The sequence below is a fragment of the Elephas maximus genome, chromosome 13 (assembly GCF_024166365.1).
Source record: "Elephas maximus indicus isolate mEleMax1 chromosome 13, mEleMax1 primary haplotype, whole genome shotgun sequence".
Classification (NCBI taxonomy): domain Eukaryota; kingdom Metazoa; phylum Chordata; class Mammalia; order Proboscidea; family Elephantidae; genus Elephas; species Elephas maximus.
In genome coordinates, this window is record NC_064831.1 from 105056268 (window position 1) to 105077430 (window position 21163).

The following is a 21163-nucleotide window of genomic DNA, read 5'->3' on the forward strand; positions in this document are numbered from 1 at the left end:
ATTAGCCATCAGAGAGATGCAAATCAAAACCACAATGCGATACCATTTCACTCCCACCAGGATGGCTAAGATTAAATTAAAAAAATCAGAAAACAACAAATGTTGATGAGGATGTGGGAAATTAGAACGCTTATCCATTGCCAGTGTAAATGCAAATTGGTACAGCCCTTATGGAAATCAGTGTTGTGGTTTCTCAAAAAACTAAAAATAAGACCACCATAAACCAAAAAACAAACAAACCCATTGCCATCAAGTTGATTCCGACTCATAGTGACCCTATAGGGCAGAGTAGAACTGCCCCACAGAGTTTCCAAGGAGCGCCTGGTGGATTCAAACTGCCAACCCTTTGGTCAGCAGCTGTAGCACTTAGCCTGCACACCTCCAGGGTTGCACAGCCGATTAATGTAATTGCTGTCATGAAGTTGTGTACCTGTAAAAAGTTGAATTGGCAAAGGTTGTGTGATAGATACATTTACAAAAAAAAAAAAAAAAAGGAGTGGCTGCTTAGGCTGTTTATATACAACCAGACATCTCATGGGTTTTTGTTCCTTGATTTGGGTGGTTTGTTGTTAGGTGCCATCAAGTCGGTTCCAACTCACAGCAACCCTGTGCACAACAGAATGAAACACTACTGGGTCCTGCACCATCCTCACAATTGCTGCTATGCTTGAGCCCATTGTTGCAGCCACTGTGTCAATTCATCTCATTACGGGTCTTCCTCTTTTTCGCTGACTCTCTACCAAGCATGATGTCCTTCTCCAGGGACTGATCCCTCCTGACAACATGTCCAAAGTATGTGAGACGCAGTCTTGCCATCCTTGGTTCCAAGAAGCATTTTGGTTGTATTTCTTCCAAGACAGATTCGTTCTTCTTTTGGTGGTCCATGGTATATTCAATATTCTCCGCCAACACCACAATTCAAAGAAGTCAGTTCTTCTTCAGTCTTCCTTATTCACTGTCCAGCTTCTGTATGCATATGAGGTGATTGAAAACATCAAGTTTTGGGTCAGGTGCACCTTAGTTCTCAAGGTGACATCTTTACTTTTAAACACTTTACAGAGATTTCTTGCAGCAGATTTGTCCAATGCAGTGCGTCTTTTGATTTCTTGACTGCTGCTTCCATGAGTGTTGAGAGTGGATCCAAGTAAAATGAAATCCTTGACTTCAATATTCTCTCCATTTATCATGATGTGGCTTATTGGTCCAGTTGTGAGGATTTTTGTTTTCTGTACGTTGAGGTGCAATCCATACTGAAGGCTGTAGTCTTTGATCTTCATCAGTAAGTGCTTCAAGTCCTCTTCATTTTCAGCAAGCAAAGGTTGTGTTATCTGCATAACGCAGGTTGTTAACGAGTCTTCCTCCAATCCTGATGCCCTGTTCTTCATATAGTCCAGCTTCTCAGATTAAATTGGAGGTTTAGGGTCGTGGTTTCATGGGACATCCCAGTTAATTGTTCTAACATTGTGTTTAATGCTTCAGTTCTACCTCCTACTTTGCTGCATAGTGCTTGGGGTCTTAAAAGCTTGCAAGCAGCCATTCAAGGTACAACATGCGGTCTCTATTCACCTGAAGCAACGGAGGAAGAGAGAGAGTCAGGAATAGAAGGAGGAAATGGAATGCGTGGCTAATTGCCTCCATGAACAACTACCACCTCTGCCATGAGACTGCAAGAACTGGATGATGCCTGGTTACCATTACTGGACATTTTGATCAAAGACTCTATAGAAGAAACCTGATGAAAACGGGGGAAATGCAGAACAAAATTTTAAATTCTCATGGAATTCAGAATTTCTGGAGCCATAGAGGCTGGATGAGCCCCTAAAATTGTTGCCCTGAGATAACCTTTAAAACTTAAACCAAAAATATGCCCCAAAGTCTTCTTAAAACCAAATAAAAATTTTGCTTAACTAGTAAAGAATGTCTGTCTCAAGCATTGTGCTTTTTTAAGATCTATCTATATAGGATCGAACTGACAACAGCGACTCAAAAGATTAGATAGGAAACTTAGGGAGCAGTGAGTTTATGTTAATGAGGGAGAAATAATTTGGAAAAGGAGGGTGAAATTGTCGCAGAACTCGAAGAACATAAGCAATGTTACAGAATTGTAAATGTAAAAAAATGTTAAATTGGTGTATGTTCTGCTGTGTCTATTCTCAAGCAAAACAAAAATAAAATACATAATTTTTTTAGAAAAGATAAAGATAGTACAAAAAAAGAGAAGTACAGATCAATATCTCCCATGAATTTGGTAGGAAAGTCCTTAAAATATTAACAAAAATATTCAACACTATGTACAATAATTATACACCACAACCATGCGGGGTTTACTCCAGGTATGCAAGACTTGTTCAATATTCAAAAATCAACCAGTGAAAGAGGAAAATTCTGGGAAGACAGGGGCATAAGCAGGTCTAAGATTCTGACCCTTCCAACTGGAAGTTTGTAATCAGCCCTGTGAGAACTCTGAACATGTGGTAGGACAAGTGCTTTTTCCATTGTCCCTGCCCCTCTCCCTTCCAGCATGGCAGATGGATGAACATGAGCTATGGCGGAGCAGGACCCCAGCCAATGCGTGTTGTTGTGTACTTCAAAGGGCCCCAGTCTCTGACTCCAAGACAAATAGGACAGATATTGCTAGTGGACTGTTCAGTGGGTATTTTCTGATTGGTCTGAAGGATGTCTGAAAGACTGAAACTGCAGCCTGGATGAAGCTGAGTTCCCACAGAATGGAAGAGAGAGCAGCAACGAAGGACTGAGGCCTATACCAGCCTGAGGATGATTTAATCAGTGTGTACCTTCAGGTCAGTTTGGGAGCTCTTAAAGGACTGAAACCTTGGCCTGCTGGAATTAGTGCCCTCACAGAACAGGGTAGGGAGCAGTATCTAAAGACTGAAGGCTGCATCCTCTGAGGGCAGATTGATTAGTGTGTGCTTTCTAACTTGTAAGGGAGACACTAAAGGGCTGAAACCTAGGTCTGGCCTGAACCAGACATACCAGAAGTAGGGAGAGGGAGAGATAAGTAAAATCTGTGCCCATTTAAGAGGATCTTGCAAGAATAAGTGGTGAAAAGTACTACATATCCGGTGGAATTAAGAAAGCTAAAACCTTATAAAATTCCAACACCCTGGTTTCAACAACAACAACAAAGAAAATCATAAGGCACACAAAAAACTGGAAATGAGAGCCCATTCAAGCAAACAAGTCAATGGGGAAGAAATCGTATTTATAAAAGCCTAAATATTGAACAGATTGGAAGGATATAATGCAAGAAAACACACAAAGTACTAAAGGAAATCAGTAAAACAATGAATAAATAAAATCAGAATATGAATAGATAGGTAGAAATCAGGAAAACAATACATGAACAAAATGAGACTATAAAGAGATGTTGTTGGTAGGAGCCGTCAAGTCGGTTCTCATAGCAACCCTGTGTACAACAGAACAAAACACTGCCTGATCCTGTGCCATCCTCACAATCGTTTTGCTTGAGAGTGTTGTTGCAGCCACCGTGTCAATCCATCTCGTTCAGGGTCTTCCTCTTTTTTGCTGACCCTTTACTTTACCAAGCATGATGTCCTTCTCCAGGGACTGATCCCTCCTGATAACATGTCCAAGGCATGTGAGACACAGTGTCACCATCCTTGCTTCCTAGGAACATTCTGGTTGTATTTCTCCCAAGATAGGTTTGTTCCTTCTTTTGGCAGTCCATGGTATGTACAATATTCTTGGCCAACACCACAATTCAAAGGTGTCAATTCTTCAGTCTGCCTTATTCATCATCCAGCTTTCCCATGCATATGAGGCAATTGAAAAGACCATAGTTTGGGTCAGGCACACTTTAGTCTTCAAGGTGACGTCTTTGATTTTCAGCACTTTAAAGAGGTCTTCTGCAGCAGATTTGCCCAAACAACGCATCGTTGGATTTCTTGACTGCTGCTTCCATGGGTGTTGATTGTGGATCCAAATGAAATTAAATTCTTAACAACTTCAATCTTTCCTCTGTTTATCATGATGTTGTTTATTGGTACAGTTGTGAGGATTTTTGTTTTCTATATGTTTTTTTTGTTTGTTTGTTTTTATGTTGGGCTATAATCCATACTGAAGGCTGTGGTCTTTGATCTTCATCAGTATTTCAAGTCATCTTCACTTTCAGCAAGCAAGGTTGTGTCATCTGCCTAATGCAGATTGCTAATGAGTCTTCCTCCAATCCAGATGCTGCCTTCTTCTTCATATAGCCCAGATTCTTGGATTATATGCTCAGCATACAGAATGAACAAGTATGGGGAAAAGATACAACCCTGATGCACACCTTTCCTGACTTTAAACCACGCAGTATCCCCTTGTTCTGTTCGAACGACTGCCTCTTGATCTATGGACAAGTTTCTCATGAGCACAATTAAGTCTTCCAGAATTCCCATTCTTTGCAATGTTATCCATAATTTGTTATGATCAATACAATCGAATGCCTTTGCATAGTCGATAAAACACAGGTAAACATCTTTTTAGTATTCTCTGCTTTCAACCAGGATCCATCTGACATCAGCAATGATATCCCTGGTTCCATGTTCTCTTCTGAATCTGGCTTGAATTTCTGACAGTTCCCTGTCAATGTACTGCTACGACTGCTTTTGAATGATCTTCTGCAAAATTTTACTTGCGTGTGATATTAATGATATTGTTTGATAATCTATGCATTCAGTTGGATCACCTTTCTTGGGAATAGGCATAAATATGGATCTCTTCCAGTTGGTTGGCCAGGTAGCTGTCTTCCAAATTTCTTGGCATAGATGACTACTTCCAGCGCTGCATCCATTTGTTGAAACATCTCAATTGGTATTCCGTCAGTTCCTGAAGCCTTGTTTTTCGCCAATGCCTTCAGTGCAGCTTGGACTTCTGTCTTCGGTACCATCAGTTCCTGATCATATGCTACCTCCTGAAATGGTTGAACGTCAACCAATTCTTTTTGGTATAGTGACTCTGTACTCCTTTTGTCTTCTTTTGATGTTTCCTATATCATTTAATAATTTCCTCACAGAATCCTTCAATATTGTAACTTGAGGCTTAAATATTTTCTTCAGTTCTTTCAGCTTGAGAAATGCTGAGCGTGTTCCTCCCTTTTTGTTTTCTATCCCCAGGTCTTTGCACATTTCATTATAATACTGTCCTCTGTCTTCTCGAGTCATCCTTTGAAATCTTCTCTTCCGCTCTTTTACCTCATTATTTCTTCAATTTGCTTTAGCTACTCTACATTCAAAAGCAAGTTTCAGAGTTTCTTCTGACATCCATTTTGGTTTTTTCTGTCTTTCCTGCCTTTTTAATAACCTCTTGCTTTCTTCATGTATGATGTCCTTGATGTCATTCTACAACTTGCCTAGTCTTCAGTCATTAGTGTTCAACATGTGAAATCTATTACTGAGATGGTCTCTAAATTCAGGTGGGATGTACTCAAGGTTGTACTTTGGCTCTTGTGGACTGTTCTAATTTTCTTCAGTTTCAACTCGAATTTGCATAAGAGCAATTGATGGTCTGTTCCATAGTCAGTGCTTGGCCTTGTTCTGACTGATAATATTGAACTTTTCCATCAACTCTTTCCACAGATGTAGTTGATTCGATTGCTGTGTTTTCCATCTGGTGAGGTCCACATGTATAGTCATTGTCACGTTGTTGAAAAAAGGAATTTCCAAAGAAGAAGTAGTTTGGCTTGCAAAATTCTATCATATGATTTCCAGCATCGTGTCTATCACCAAGGTCATATTTCCCAACGACGGATCCTTCTTCTTTGTTCTTAACTTTCACATTCCAATCACCAGTAATTATAAATGAATACTCAATACATGTGTGATCAATTTCAGACTGCAGGAGTTGGTAAAAATCTTCAGTTTCTTCATTTTTGGCATTAGTGGTTGGTGCATAAATTTGAATAATATTCAGATTAACTGGCCTTCCTTGTAGGTATACAGATATTATTCTATCATTGACAGTGTTGTACTTTAGGACAGATCTTGAAATGTTGCTTTTGATAATGAGTGTGGCACCACTCCTCTTCAATTTGTCATTCCTGGCATAGTAGACCATATGACTGTCTGATTCAAAATGGCCAAACCAGTCCATTTCAGCTCACTAACATCTAGGATATTGATCTTTATGTGTTCCATTCATTTTTGATGACCTCTAATTTTCCTAGATTCATACTTCATACAGTCCACATTCAAATTATTAATGGATGTTTGCAGCTGTTTCTTCTCATTTTGAGTCATGCCATATAAGCAAATGATGGTCCCTAAAGCTTTATCCCATCCACATCGTTAAGGTCAACTCTAAGGAGTCAGCTCCTCCCCAGTTGTATCTTGAGTGCCTTCCAACCCTAAGGGCTCATCTTCCTGCACTATAACAGACAATTTTTCAATGCTATTCATAAGGTTATCACTGGACAATTTTTTTTTTTAAGTAGACCACCAGGCTCTTCTTCCTAGACTGTCTTAGTCTGGAAGGTCCACTGAAACCTGTCTACCATGGGTCACCCTGCTAGTTTGTGAAATACCAGTGGCATAGCTTCCAGGATCACAGCAACATACAAGCCACCACAGTAGGACAAACTGTCAAAGAACTCTACAGAAATAAAAAGGATCATAAGAGAATATCATGAACAATTGTACATCAACAAATTAAATAATTAATTAAATAATCTAGATGAAACGGACACATTCCCAGATACACACTGACTCAAGAAAAAACAGAAGATTTCAACAGAACCAAAATAAGGGAAGAGATTGAATCAGTAATTTAAAACCTCCCACCAAAGAAAAGTTCCAGACCACATGGCTTCACTGGGGATTTCTACCAAACATTCATAGAAGTGACCTCAATCCTTCATAAACTTTTCCAACAAATAGAAGAGTAAGGAACACTTCCCAATTCATTCTATGAGGTTAGCATTACTCTGATACTAAAGACAGGCAAAGGCATCCGAAGGAAAGAAAAATACAGACCAACACCCTTTATGAATATGGATGCAATTGAATACAACAACATATCCATCTGATCGAGGGTCTTCCTCTTTTTTGCTGATCCTCTACTTTACCAAACATGATGCCCTTCTCTAGGAAATGGCCCCTTCTGATAATATGTTCAAAGTATGTGAGACACACGTGAGAAGCATTGTTGCTTCTAAGAATTTCAACTGTACTTCTTCCAAGACAGATTCCTTCATTTTTCTGCAGTCCATTGCCAACACCATAATTCAAAGGCCTCAATTCTTCTTTGGTCTTCCTTGTCATTGTCCTGCTTTTGCATGCATATGAGACAATTGAAAAAATCATGGTTTGGGTCAGGTGCACCTTCATCCTTAAAGTGACATCTTTGCTTTTTAACACTTCAGAGAGGCCTTTTGCAGTAGATTTGCCCAATGCAATGCACCATTTGATTCCCTGACTGCTGCATCCTGGACGTTGATTGTGGATCCAAGTAAAATGAGATTCTTGACAACTTCAATATTTTCTCCGTTTATCATGTTATTGCTTATTGGTCCAGTTGTGAAGATTTTTGTTTTATTTATGTTGATGTGTCATCCATACTTAAGGCTGTGGTCTTGGATCTTCATCAGTAAGTGCTTCAAGTCCTCTTCAATTTCAGTAAACAAGGTTAGTAAAGAGTCTGTAAATGAGGAAATCCCTCAATGAGATGGGTTGACACAATAGCCAGAACAATGGTCTCAAACATACCAGTGATGATGAAGATGGTGCAGCACCGGACAATGTCTTCTTCTGTGACACATGAGGTCACCATGAGTCAGAGCCAATGTGACGGCAAGTAACAACAACATCATACTCAATGAAGAAAGACTTAGAGCTTTCCCCTTAAGGTCAGGAACAAGACAAGGATGTTCCTTTCACCACTGCTATTCAATATTGTACTGGAAATCCTGGCCAGAACAATTAGGCATGAGAAACAAATAGAACATCCAAATTAGAAAGGAAAAAGTAAAACTATCCTTTCCTGGAGATGACATGATCCTAAACTTGGGAGACCTCAAATAATTTTAAGAAAGCTGTTGTTGTTATTACATGTCAATGGTTCCAACTTATAGTGACCCCATGCACAACAGAACTAAACACTGCCCAGTCCTGCTCCATCCTCAAAATTGCTGCTGTGTTTGAGCACATTGTTGCAGCCACTGTCTCAATTCATCTTGTTGAGGGTCTTCCACTTTTTTGCTGACTCTCTACCTTACCAAGCATGATGCCCTTCTCCAGGGTCTGGTCCGTCCTGGTCACATGTCCAAAGTATGTGAGACGAAGTCTTACTATCCTCATTTCTAAGGAACATTCTGGCTGTACTTCTTCCAAGACAGCAACGGCAATTGAATCGCCTCATAAGAAAGCTACTATATTTCATAAATAAATTAAGCAAAGTGGCAGAATACAATGTCAACATATAAAACTCAGCCAGGTTTTTATACATCAGCAATGACCAATATGAAAAAGGTTTTAAAGGAACAATTTCATTTACAATACCATCTAAAGAATAAAGTGCTGGAAATAAATCTAACGAAGAAAGTGGAAGACTTGTACACTAAAAACTATAAAACATTACTGAAAGAAATTAGAGAAGATCTAAATAAATGGAAGGATATTCTGTGCTCATGGATCAGAAGACTTAATATTGTTAAAGATGTCAATACTACCTAAAGCAATCTATTGATTCAACACAGTCCCCATCAAAATCCCAACAATTTTCACTGCAGAAATGGCAATGCCCATCCTCAAATTTATATGGAACTGCAAGGGGCCCCAAATAGCCACATCAATTTTTTTTTAACTGTACTTTAGATGAAGGTTTACAGAACAAACTAGTTTCTCATTAAACAGTTAGTACACATATTGTTTTATGACATTCGTTAACAACCCCACGACATTTCAACATTTTCCTTTCTCAACCTTGGGTTCCCCATTATCAGCTTTCCTGTTCCCTCCTGTCTCCTAGTCCCTGCCTCTGGGCTGGTGTACCCCTTTAGTCTTGTTTGGGTTTATGGGCCTGTCCAATCTTTGGCTGAAGGGTGAACCTCAGGAGTGACTTCGTTACTGAGCTGAAAGGGTGTCTGGGGGCCATACTCTCAGGGTTTCTCCAGTCTCTGTCAGGCCAGCAAGTCTGGTTTTCCTTTTTGAGTTAGAATTTTGTTCTACGTTTTTCTCCAACTCTATCCAGCACCCTCTATTGTGATCCCTGTCACAGCTGTCAGTGGTGGTAACCGGGCACCATCTAGTTGTACTGGACTCAGTCTGGTGGAGGCCATGGTAGATGTGGTCCATTAGTCCTTTGGACTAATCTTTCCATTGTATCGTTAGTTTCCACCTTCCTTGCTCCTGAAGGGGTGAGAACAGTGGAGTATCCTATAGGCCACTCACAGGCTTTTAAGACCCCAGACGCTACTCACCGAAGTAGAATGTAGAACATTTTTTTTATAAACTATGTTATGCCGATTGAGCTAGATGTTCCCTGAGACCATGGTCCCCACTGCCCTCGGCCCAGCAATTTGGTCCCTCAGGGAGTTTAGATATGTCTATGGAGCTTCCATGACCTTGCCTTGGACAAGTTGTGTTGGCTTTCCCAGTATTGTTTACTGTCTTACCCTTCACCAAAGTTACCGCTTATCTACTGTCTACTTAGTGTTTTCCCATCATCACCCCTCCCCTCCCTCATAACCATCAGAGATTGTTTCTTTTTGTGTGTAAACACTTTCATGAGTTTTTACAGCGGTCGTCTCATACAATATTGGTCCTTTTGTGGTTGACTTACTCCACTCAGCGTAATGCCCTCCAGATTCATCCATGTTATGAGATGCTTCACAGATGCGTCATTGTTCTTTATTTTTGTGTAATACTCCCTTGTGTGTATGTACCACAGTTTGTATCCATTCGTCTGTTGATGGGCATCTAGGTTGTTTCCATCTTTTTGTCATTGTGAACAACGTTGTAATGAACATGGGTGTGCATACATCTATTCATGTGACCACTCTTATTTCTCTAGGATATATTCCTAGGAGTGAGATTGCTGGATCATATGGTATTTCTATTTCTAGCTTTCTAAGGAAGTGCCATATCATCTTCCAAAATGGTTGTATCATTTTGCATTCTGAACAGCAGTGCATAAGAGTTCCAATCTCCCCGCGGCCTCTCCAACATTTGTTATTTCCTGTTTTATTGATTTGTGCCAGTAATGCTGGGGTGAGATGGTATCTCATTGTGGTTTGAATTGCATTTCTCTAATGGATAGAGATTGTGAGCGTTTCCTCATGTGTCTGTTGGCCACTTAAATGTCTTCTTAGGTGAAGTCTCTGTTCATTTCCTTTGCCCATTTTTTGATTGCACTGTCTTTTTGTTGTAGAAGTGTTGGATTTTCTTGTAGATTTTAGAGATTAAACCCTTGTATGATTTATAATAGTCAATTTTTTTTCCCAGTCTGTAAGTTCTCTTTTTACTCTTTTGATAAGCATAAGTGTTTCTTTTTTAAAAGATCCCAGTTATCTAGGTTATCTTCTGGAGTTTGTGTGTTGTTGGTTGTGATTTGTATCCCATTAATGCCATCTATTATTTGAAGTTGTCAAGGATTTCATTTACTTGGATCCACAATCAACAGCCATGGAAGCAGCAGTCAAGAAATCAAAAGACGCATTGCATTGGGCAAATCGGCTGCAAAGGACCTCTTCAAAGTGTTGAAAAGCAAAGATGTCACCCTGAAGACTAAGGTGCGCCTGACCCAAGCCATGGTATTTTCAATCACATCATATGCATGTGAAAGCTGGACAATGAATAAGGAAGACCAAAGAAGAATTGACACCTTTGAATTGTGGTGTTGGCGAAGAATATTGAATATACCATGGACTGCCAAAAGAACGAACAAATCTGTCTTAGAGTACAACCAGAATGCTCCTTAGAAGGAAGGATGGTGAGACTGCGTCTTACGTACTTTGGACATGTTGTCAGGAGGGATCAGTACCTGGAGAAGGACATCATGCTTGGCAGAGTACAGGGTCAGCGGAAAAGAGGAAGACCCTCAACGAGGTGGATTGACACAGTGGCTGCAACAATGAGCTCAAGCATAACAACGATTGTAAGGATGGCGCAGGACCGGGCAATGTTTCGTTCTGTTGTGCATAGGGTAGCTATGAGTCGGAACTGACTTGACAGCACCTAACAACAACAACATTAGGGCCTCTAGCATTGATCCTATTTTTTCTTCTATGAACATCATAGTTTTTGGCTTTATATTTAGGTCTTTGATCCATTTTGAATTAGTTTTGTATATGGTGTGAGGTATCGGTCCCGTTTCATTTTTTTTTTTTTGCAGATGGACATCCAGTTTTGCCAGCACCATTTGTTAAAAAGACTGTCTTTTCCTCTATTCGATGGACTTTGGGCCCTTGTCAGAGATCAGGTGACTGTAGGTGGATGGATTTACATCTAGGTTCTCAATCTGTTCCACTGGTCAATGTATCTGTCGTCATACCAGTACCAGGCTGTTTTGACTACCATGGCTGTATAGTAGGTTCTGAGGTCAGGCAGTGCAGGTCCTCCTACTTTATTCTTTTTTTTTTCAATAGTGCTTTTCTTATCGGGTGCTTCTTCCCTTTCTATATAAAGTTAATGATAAGTTTTTCCATCTCTTTAAAGAAAGTTGTTGGTATTTGGATCTGGATTGCATTGTATTTGTAAATCGCTTTGGGTAGAATCGTCACTTCCACAATGTTGAGTCTACTTATCCATAAGCATGGTATGTTTTTCCATTTATGTAGATCTCTTGGTTTCATGCAGTAGTGTTTTGTAGTTTTCTTTGTATAGGTCCTTTGCATCCTGGCTAAATTTATTCCTAAGTGTTTTATTTTTTTAGGGGCTATTATAAATGGTATTGATTTACTGATTTCCTTTTCATCATTCTCTTTATCGGTGTATAAGAACCCAACTGATTTGTGTATGTTTGTCTTGTACCCTGCTCTGCTGATTATTTCTATTAGTTCCAGTAGTTTTCTTGTGGAGTTTTTGGGTTTTCTATGCACAGTATCATATCATCTGCAAATAGGGACAATTTAACTTCTTTATTGCCAATTTGGATGCCCTTTATTTCTTTTTCTTGCCTTATTGCTCTAGCTAGAACTTGCAGACAATGTTAAATAGGAGTGATGATAAAAGGCATCCTTGTCGTGTTCCTGTTCTCAGCCTCTCTCCGTTAAGAATGATGCTAGCTGTTGCTTTTCATAGATGCCTTTCGTTATGTTGAGAAATTTCCCTTCTGTACCTATTTTGTTGGTTTTTTTAAGTTAGGAATGGGTGTTGGACTTTGTCAGAGCCACAGCAATTTTTAAAAAAGAAGAATAAAATTGGAGGACTCACATTTCCTAATAACAAAACATAAAACTACAGTAATCGAAATGTTCTAGTAGTGGTATAATAACAGACATATATACCAATGGAATAGAACTTAAAGTCCAAAAATAAACCCATTCACCTATGATCAATTGATTTTTAACAAGGCTAAGTCTATCCAATGGGGGGAAAAAGAGCCTCTTTAATAAATGGTGCTGGGACAACTGGATTCATATGAGGAAAAGAATGTACCTGGACCCACACTTCACATCATACACAAATCAAAGTTGATCAAGGACTTAAATGTAAGAACTAAAAGCATAAAACTCTTAGAACAAAACATAGGAGTAATACTTTGGGACCTACTTTTTAACAATGAGTTTTAAGATATGGCACCAAAAGAATGAGCAACAAAAGACAAAACAGATAAATTGGACTTCATCAAAATTAAAAAAAAAAACACAAAAAACTTCTGTTTATCAAAGGACTTTATTGACAAAAGTGAAAAGACAACCTCAGACTGGAAGAAAATTTGGGGGAACTATATATCAGAGAAAGGTTTAAATATCCAGAATATATAAAGAACTCCTACAACTTAACAACAAAAAACAAACAATCCAATCAAAAAATGAGCAAAAGGCTTGAATAGATATTTCACCAAAGAAACACAAACGGCCAACAGATGCATGAAATGATGCTCAAGGTCACTAGTCATTGGGGAAATGTAAATCAAAACCACAGCGAAATACTGCTTCATGCCGACAAAGATGGGCATGATTAAAAAAATATAAAACGGGTGTTGGTGAGGATGTGGAAAAACTGGAACCCTCATTCATTGCTGGTGAGACTGTTGCTGGTGAGACTGTAAAATGGCACAGCCACTGTGGAAAACAGTTTGGAAGTTCCTCAAAAAGTTAAACATGGAATTCCAAAATGATCCAGTAACACCACTCATAGGCACGTACCCAAAAGAGTTGAAAGCAAGAATGCTGATACTTCTATACCAATCTTCATTGCAACACTATTCACAATAGCCAAAAGGTGTAAACAACCTAAATGTCCATCAACAGATGAATGGATAAACAAAATGTGGAATACACATACAGCGGAATATTACTCAGACATAAAGAGAAACGAAGTCCTGACACATGTTACAACATGGATGAACCTTGAAACATTATGCTGAATGAAAAAAGTCAGTCACAAAAGGACAAATAGTGTATGATCCCACTTACATGAAATATCTAGAATAGGTAAGTGTATAGACAGCAAAGTTTATTAGTGGTTACCAGGGGTGGGCGGGAGGAAGTGGGAAAGAGGGAGTCTTTGGTTAGGGAACACTGAGCTTCTGTTAAGATGATGGAAAAATCTAGAAATTGGTAGTGGTGATGAATGTAATTAATGTTGCCAGATTGTACGTGTAAAAAAAAAAAAAAACATTGAAATGGCAAATGTTTTGTTATGTATACGTTTACCACAACAAAAAGAGAGAGAGAGAATCAAAAAGCCCTCCCAGCACTATCTCTTAAATTGAGTTTAAAAGTTGTGTTGCTTCTAGGTGTCTTTAGTAACAGCCTCCAGGTGTATTATAGTTTGTGCGTGTGTGCCTGCAGGTGGCTGCGTAGCACACCAGAAGCCCACCCAGTCTGCCCCACCAGAAGCCTCCACGTGCAGGCTGAGGATCCAGTGTGCCCCTGTCTGTGGAGCCTGAGCTTGGAGGAACCTTCTTTCTCCTAGGTGTCCCTATCCTTCTCTCTGTGCAATTCACACCAAACTGAGGCCAGAGATGGGGTGTTGGATGAAGCCTCCCAGCTCTGAGGTGGGAGATGGTTGGCCAAAACCCACTGCCCATGCCCACCCTGAGCCTGGGCTACAGGGGTGCCATGGGAGGCCCAGCCTCACAGGCCTGGCAGTGTCCCCACTGCCCCTCCCATTCTCTGAACCTGAGGCCACCACACCACAGAGGGACCAAGAGGAAGAACCAAGGCCCACGGGGAGCAGGGCACATCCAGGCTGCCCTCAGAGTCACCAGAAACAATCGATGGCTGTTGGTTTACACTACGAAGTGACCTGCCCTGAAGGTGGCCCAGTGAGCCTGGTGGGACACTGACATGTCACTCAGCCAGCATCCCAATGTCCTCCCTGCTTGTCCTCTGGTCCATGTCCACTCCCAGCTAACTTAACTTCCAGGGAGCCTGACACCTATCCCCTACTGTTCTCTGGAGGATCCAGTGTCTGGCCCTCTCCCAACCTCCAGGGCACCCTGATGTTCTCAGCACACCGCCGTCTGCCTGAGGTTGGCCTGGCCGGACTCCAGCCTGCTCCAGGGTGGTGCGATCAGGCTGTCATTCCTCCCCACCCTCAGAGCCACCTAGGGGTGCTGACGGGGTTCCTGGGACTACAGAACTGGGATGAAAGCCACCAGCGGCCAAGGGACAGAAAGGAAAACAGGGCTTGAGCATGGCCCAATGCAGCCCGGGCCTCCCCCCTTGTTGCAGAGAAGACCCAGTGAGGGGATAAGAACCCAGCCCGTAGCCCAAGTACCCCCTGCATCTCTGGCAGACAGTGTGACTGAGTTCTATCAGGGTTTGGAGTGCTGGCATAGTGGGGCAGGCCCACACATGAGACAGCAGAGGCCTAGAGGCCGGCACAGCTAGCGGCTGGCACTCCAGCCCACAGTTAAGGACCCAGGTGCCTCCCCAGTGCGGCCCTGAAAGCATGCGGTCTCTGAGCTTCGTGATACTGGGTGAGCCATCTCCCACCACCCCGCTGGCCAGGGGACCAGCATGGACTCTACATTAGAGCAAAGTCAGTACATGCCACATTGAGGAGGTCTGTGCATTCTAATTAAGGGTTTTCTTTAAGTTCTTTAATCACTTGATGTAATAAAATAATGAAAATAGAAGAATGAAAAAAGGGACTGGCTACTGTGAAAATTTTGTGTTAAAAACAAATCCCCTCAGTAGTCCATTCCCGTCTTGGGAACAATTTCCCAGTCCTGAGGGCACACTTGTCACTAGAAGCTTCTTCCTCACACAGACCCTACTCCCAGCGCTGTACGCTCTGTAATCCAAAGATCCCCGGCAGGGACAGGCCAGCCCTGGGCACACAAAGATGGTCACATGATGGCAGCACAGCCCACTGTCAGGACCAGCTTCCGAGGCCCCACAGGACCCAGCCCACCAAATTCAACCACTCATCCCTTCAGATGGGTTTGCAACATGTGAACTTGGTTAAAAGCTTCTAGAACATTCAACCAAACTGCATGGTCTTTAATCCCTTTTATAGTTCTTGTTTTAAGGAGTAAATCGCCCTCAAGCATCTGAGGAGAGCAGAGAGGTCACCTGGGGTGGAGCATGTTCTGGCTGCAGGTGTTGACCTTCTCTCTGTAACCTCACACAAACTCAGAGGCAGTGCCAGCTGCCTTGCAGGACGAGAGAAAGGCGGAGAGATTTCCAGAAGGAACAGCTGTGGAGCATAGCCCCTGCACCTGCCCCCTGCCCCCCACCCTATAGAGGATTGGCCACCTTTACTAACAGAATTTGGAATTATTTCTATTGCTGTATTATTGGCTTTTGCTCACCAATACTGAAAACCATTATGAGAATTTTACATTTGGCTCCTCATAATAAAAACCTAAACCACCAGGTCCTAAGCACCCTTTCCTGTGGGAGGCACTCTCCTTCCACGCTGTGGACAGGTTGCAGGAGGCCTCAAATCAAAGTCCGTCCCAGGTGCAGCGCCAGGCCCAGCACCGGGCACCACTGGAATCACAAAGGGCACTTTTTGCAGTGGCATCTGCACTTCCCAGCCCAGTACTACGGGCTAGTCAGAGCCTGCCTGGTGAGCGAGGGGTGCCACTCTGTGCCTCAGTTTACTTGCCATGGCATACATGGTTGTGGGATTCTGAACAGAAGACACAGAGAGCACTGCCTGCCTGGCCAGTGAGCCCCAGCAGATGGGTCGTTAAGGCAAAATGACAGACACAGTTGTAAGACGATGGCACTATTCTGTACACCCCTGGGAAGTGGTCTGGTCACAACCCCACAGAAGAGAAACTGCCTAGCCCTGCCCCGGGACACTCTCTTCAGCGAGGCTCTATGTAACTGGTGCCCACACCAAGAGGAGGCTGACACAGAGGCAGGCTGAGGGCAATGGTCCCGTGAGAGTGCTGGGATGCTCTCATACCATCTTTGATGCCTAACTAGCACTGTGCATCAGAAGGCACCTAAAAAATGCTATGTTAATGAACTATTTTCTATTATTTCAAACACTTTGGATTTTTTCACACAAACGTTAGCCTCAACCTTGGAATTCCCTGCTCTCACTGGAAGAACAGAGATAGCGAGCACACAATCACAGGCAGTGGTGACTGGAGGGCTCCTAAAGCCAGTGGGGAACTCGTGCATCTTTCAAGTCCTTCTGTCTGCAAGAGACAGGCCCTTTCCCACATGACATGAGTCCCTGGCCTCCCTGCTTGGTCTCCACCAGGTTGGGCAGTGACACGTCCACAGTCACAAGGTTTCACCCTGGATCCTGGAGTGATGTGGCAGAGGTCTTCCAGTGACAGGAGCAGATGCTCGCCCAGCCTAAGAAGGCAGCTCCTTTCCCTTACACACACAGCATGCACCCCGGGCCACTGCTGGGACGACGGGTGTCAGTATCTTCCTGGTGTAAGATGTAGGGACAGCGACAAAGGGGAAGAACCTAAGAAGCTGCCACTGCCCGACGGAGAGGAGTTTGGGCAATGAAACCGCCACCTTACCTTCCTTGCCCCAGCTCTGGCCCGTGCCAGGTGATGGGTGGTGTCCATGGAATTCGGCTTCTCCCACTCTAAACCCAAGCTGTAGCCTATACCACATCTGTGGTTCCCAGACAGCCCGTGAGCGCAGTGCCCTTGCCACCCTGGCCGACCCTCAGCGTAACTGCGCACAGATGGACTGACCCTCTTGAAGAGCAATACCTCCCTCCCAGGGATGGATTACCCAATAAACAAGATACACACAAGCTTACTTGTGCTTACTTGCTAGTCTGTCGTGCACACCTTCACCTGTTTTCCACCACAAAGTTGTGCATTAAAACCAAAAAAACCAAACCCAGTGCCATCGAGTTGATTCCGACTCATAGCGACCCTGCACTAGAGATTAGTAAAAACAAGTAAACCTGCGCGTAGCTTGCTTACTGTAAGCCCCTGTGCACTTTGTTTACTGGTTAATCCGCCCCTGCTCCCTCCATGCAAAGCCACCGTAGTGGTCACTTTGTCAGTGCAGAGAGAAGGGGGTGGCCTCACTCAGAAACCTGGAGGATTTATTCCCAAAACATCTACCTTACCAGCTCACCCTGTGGTCTGTCCATATCCCAAAACCAAGGGGCCAGGAATGCACACCCCCAAACAGTGCCACCTTCTATGACGCCACTGCTTCACCCTGGACCTGCGGTGGGGTTGCAGGGCCGCCAGCCTGAGCTGAGGGTGCAGACAAGTCCTGTGGAGGCCTCCAGAGCCCATGAAGAGGCAGTCCCAACACTCGTTTCTACGGAACTGACACCTTTCTTCCAGCAAAAAGGAGAAACATAAATCCAAGGGATGTTCTCCAGGGCATGACAGCTGCGTTCACACCCAGCTGGGGCGGGCCGAGGGATATTCTCCAGGGCATCACAGCTGCGTTCACACCCAGCTGGGCCAGGCCGAGGGATGTTCTCCAGGGTGTGACAGCTGTGTTCACACCCAGCTGGGGCGGGCCGAGCCCGGCTGCTTTTCCCTCTGTCCTCACTCCTGCTGCTGTTCTCCAGGGCATGAGAACTGTGTTCACACCCAGCTGGGGCGGGCGGAGCCCGGCTGCTTTTCCCTCTGTCCTCACTCCTGCTGCTGTTCTCCAGGGCGTGACAGCTGCGTTCACACCCAGCTGGGGCAGGCCGAGCCCGGCTGCTTCTCCCTCTGTCCTCACTCTTGCTGCCAGAGTCAGAATACTCCCCAAAAACCAAACCCGTTGCCGTCGAGTTGATTCTGACCCACAGCCACCCTACAGGACAGAGTAGTACTGCCCTACAGGGTTTCCAAGGAACAGCTGGTGGATTCCAGCTGCTGACCTTTTGGTTAGCAGGCAAGCTCTTAACCACTGCACCACCAGGGCTCCATAGAACACGTGCAAAGGAGGAAAAAAGCTGCTCTCCCATCCCAGAGGCTCCAAGGCCAGGTGCTCACCCATCTGGGCTGTGCTCCATGGCAGATGGGCGAGGACCCTGCTGAGCCTGCACATCTTGTGTTGTCTACAACCAGAGAAGTCAAATCAGTTCCCTGAGGAGTGGAGGTGGGGTACATTTGCATCTGACAATGACCTCCATCCCTCCAGGCAATTGGAGGTAACCACAAAGTTTATGATGACCAGTGGGTGAGATGGGTGCTGCCCCTGACGCCAGCAGGGAGAGGTCTAGCCTCTGAAATCTTTGCTGGCAGTTACCGTTTATGTGGGACATGGGACCCCTGCTGAGCTCCACCTGTCCACCTGTTGTCAGGTGACTCCCAGCCCCTCTCCACCTCTCTGGGCCCACCAGGTCCTGCCACCTTTTTGTCTCCAGGACATCTAAGGCACCACCACCCCATGGACAGAGTGAGCCCCAGCACCTTCCTTAGAACTGGGACCGCCATCCTTCCTGGTATGTCCAGGTGACCCAGGAGCCCCCCACAAGCAGTCAGCTCTTGGGGCAAGTACCCCCTCTGAGTGCCCAGCTATGGTGATGGGCAAAAATGCACACAGGGCCCAGGCTGCCTTCTGGAAATCTCCCACAGGCCATGTTCCTGTGGAAAGGCCAGGCCTCTCCCTGTCTGTCCTGCTGTCCTTGAACCTTGGCCAGACACTGAAACTGTCGCTTCTTGAATCGCCAGAGAGAGCCAGTGTTTACTGTCTATCAGGGTGGAAGGCCTTCAGGTACACCATCAGTTAGCCCACTTTGTCCCTGGTGTGGACTCCTGCACTCAGGTTTTCTGAACTAAACTTGGAGTAATAAGCGGTTTCTGGGACTCCAGCTCTCACCCACATTAGCACCTAGGGGAAAGCTGGTATCACAGCACATTTGTGTTTCCAGGCCCCCAGAGCCGGTATATGGTGGGACCATCCTAACACACTGGCCTGTTCTCTGGAGACAGCACCTGGCAGTGGCCAACAGCCCCTTGCTAGCTTTTCCTGAAGCCGCCAACCTCAGGAGGAGGTGCCGTGGAACCTCTTTGTCTGAGCAGCGCTTCTCCAAGGTGCCTGCACCTGAGAGGCCTGGGAGGCCTTTCCCACAGGGGCTGGGTTCTGACTCACCACATCCAGGGGGACCAGCCTGGGAGCCTCCTTGTAGTCCGAGTGCCACCCACGCATGGGGGTACCTCAGCGTCTCTCCAGGAAAAGAGTTGAATACATGGACCTGACTCACTTCACTGTGCCTCAGGACAGGGGCTATGAGGGCTCAATTGTCTCGCACACAGTCTGAGCCAGAGGGCACCTGACCGCCTGTATTCATGCACCAAGCCATGGGAAAGGTCACCCGTAGCTCAAGGAAAACATCCAAATGCACAGCAGTACAGGCTAGTCCCCCTACCCTCACAGCCCACCCTCAGGGAGGTAGATGGCCTCCACTGACTGCCCAGCTGGTCAGGGTCGGGGCCGGGCTGGTCTTCCAGGCACCGAGTCCTTGGAAGCAGTGGGTGGGCAGGTCAGACAGCACCAGGGAGTAGCAAGCGGTGGGCTCCTCTCCAGCCACTGACCCCGCACACATCTGCACATCCCCCATTTGCAGCCTGTCTGCTCACCAGCATAGAATTACTCATTACACTCTTTCACCCAAAGCATTGCCATTTACCTGAGGGTAGCTGGTCCTTCCTGCAGAGTGAAGCCTAACAGCCACAGTGAGCTCGCAGGAGAGGAGTAGAACACAGCCCTTTGAGTCAGGAGGACTTGCAGCTGCCGCTCAGCCCGCTCCCCCCCTCCCCCCTCCCCCGCCCCAGGGTAGCACAGGTCCCGCCCGCTGACCCTGCAGTCAGGAGGCTTGCGGGGGGGAGGGGGAAGTCGAGCCACAGAAACAGGCTGTGGGAAGGAGGCCTGCCCTGCAGGGGGCTCCCAGGAAAAGTCTACTGGCTGTAGCCAAGCTGCGTAGACTCCCCTCACAGGGCAATGCCCAGTCTCTGCTCTGCATCATAAAAGCGAGCAGTGGCCTCACCAACAAGAACTGGGTGTCAACTCAAGTGAATATTCTGAGGATTTTTGCTGCTCTGCTTTCTAAGAGATCTCTGCTGGGCCAATAAGCTTGACTGGCACCAAGTTATTTCTCACTGCCCCCTCCCACTGGGGGCTGCAGCCAAGACCCCAAGACCACACTGTGGAAATCTCCCTCCCTCCCTCTCTCTCTATAGACACATGCAGACACACATACACAGACACACAGCACATACAGACACTCACATGTGCACTCACATACACACAAACACACCAACACATGCACACACGCGCACACTCCAGCAGAGGACTGGCAGCCCCAGGTGGACCTTCGCCCTGCTGGCTCCGCCTAGGGGATGGCAGGAAGCTCAGGGCTCACTGGTTTGTCCACAGTGTAGCCAGGGAGGTCAGGAAGGGCCGCGCTGTGCAGGGATAATCGTTGTCCGTCTGGCACGGGTTTTACAACCACAGGCTGTAAACCGAGAAGGGTGGCCAGGCTAAGCAGGAACAGAGGCCTGGGAGGCACACCCATCTGCAGGCTGTGCCGGCAGGTGTCAGATTCCTGACACACCTCAGTGAGGCAGCACAGCCTGTCAAAGCAGGGCAAGC

At 44.9% G+C, this 21163-nt stretch overlaps 1 protein-coding gene across 1 annotated transcript in view; it reads right to left on the minus strand.

Moving 5' to 3' along the window:
- The window catches only part of OCA2 (OCA2 melanosomal transmembrane protein), a 454916-nt gene extending 434638 nt beyond the window's left edge, over positions 1 to 20278 (minus strand). Inside the window, exon 1 of the mRNA XM_049905844.1 lies at positions 20202 to 20278. The gene's annotated coding sequence lies outside the window, so the exon portion shown is untranslated. The remainder of the gene's footprint in view (positions 1 to 20201) is intronic.
- Between the last annotated feature and the right edge of the window lie 885 nt (positions 20279 to 21163).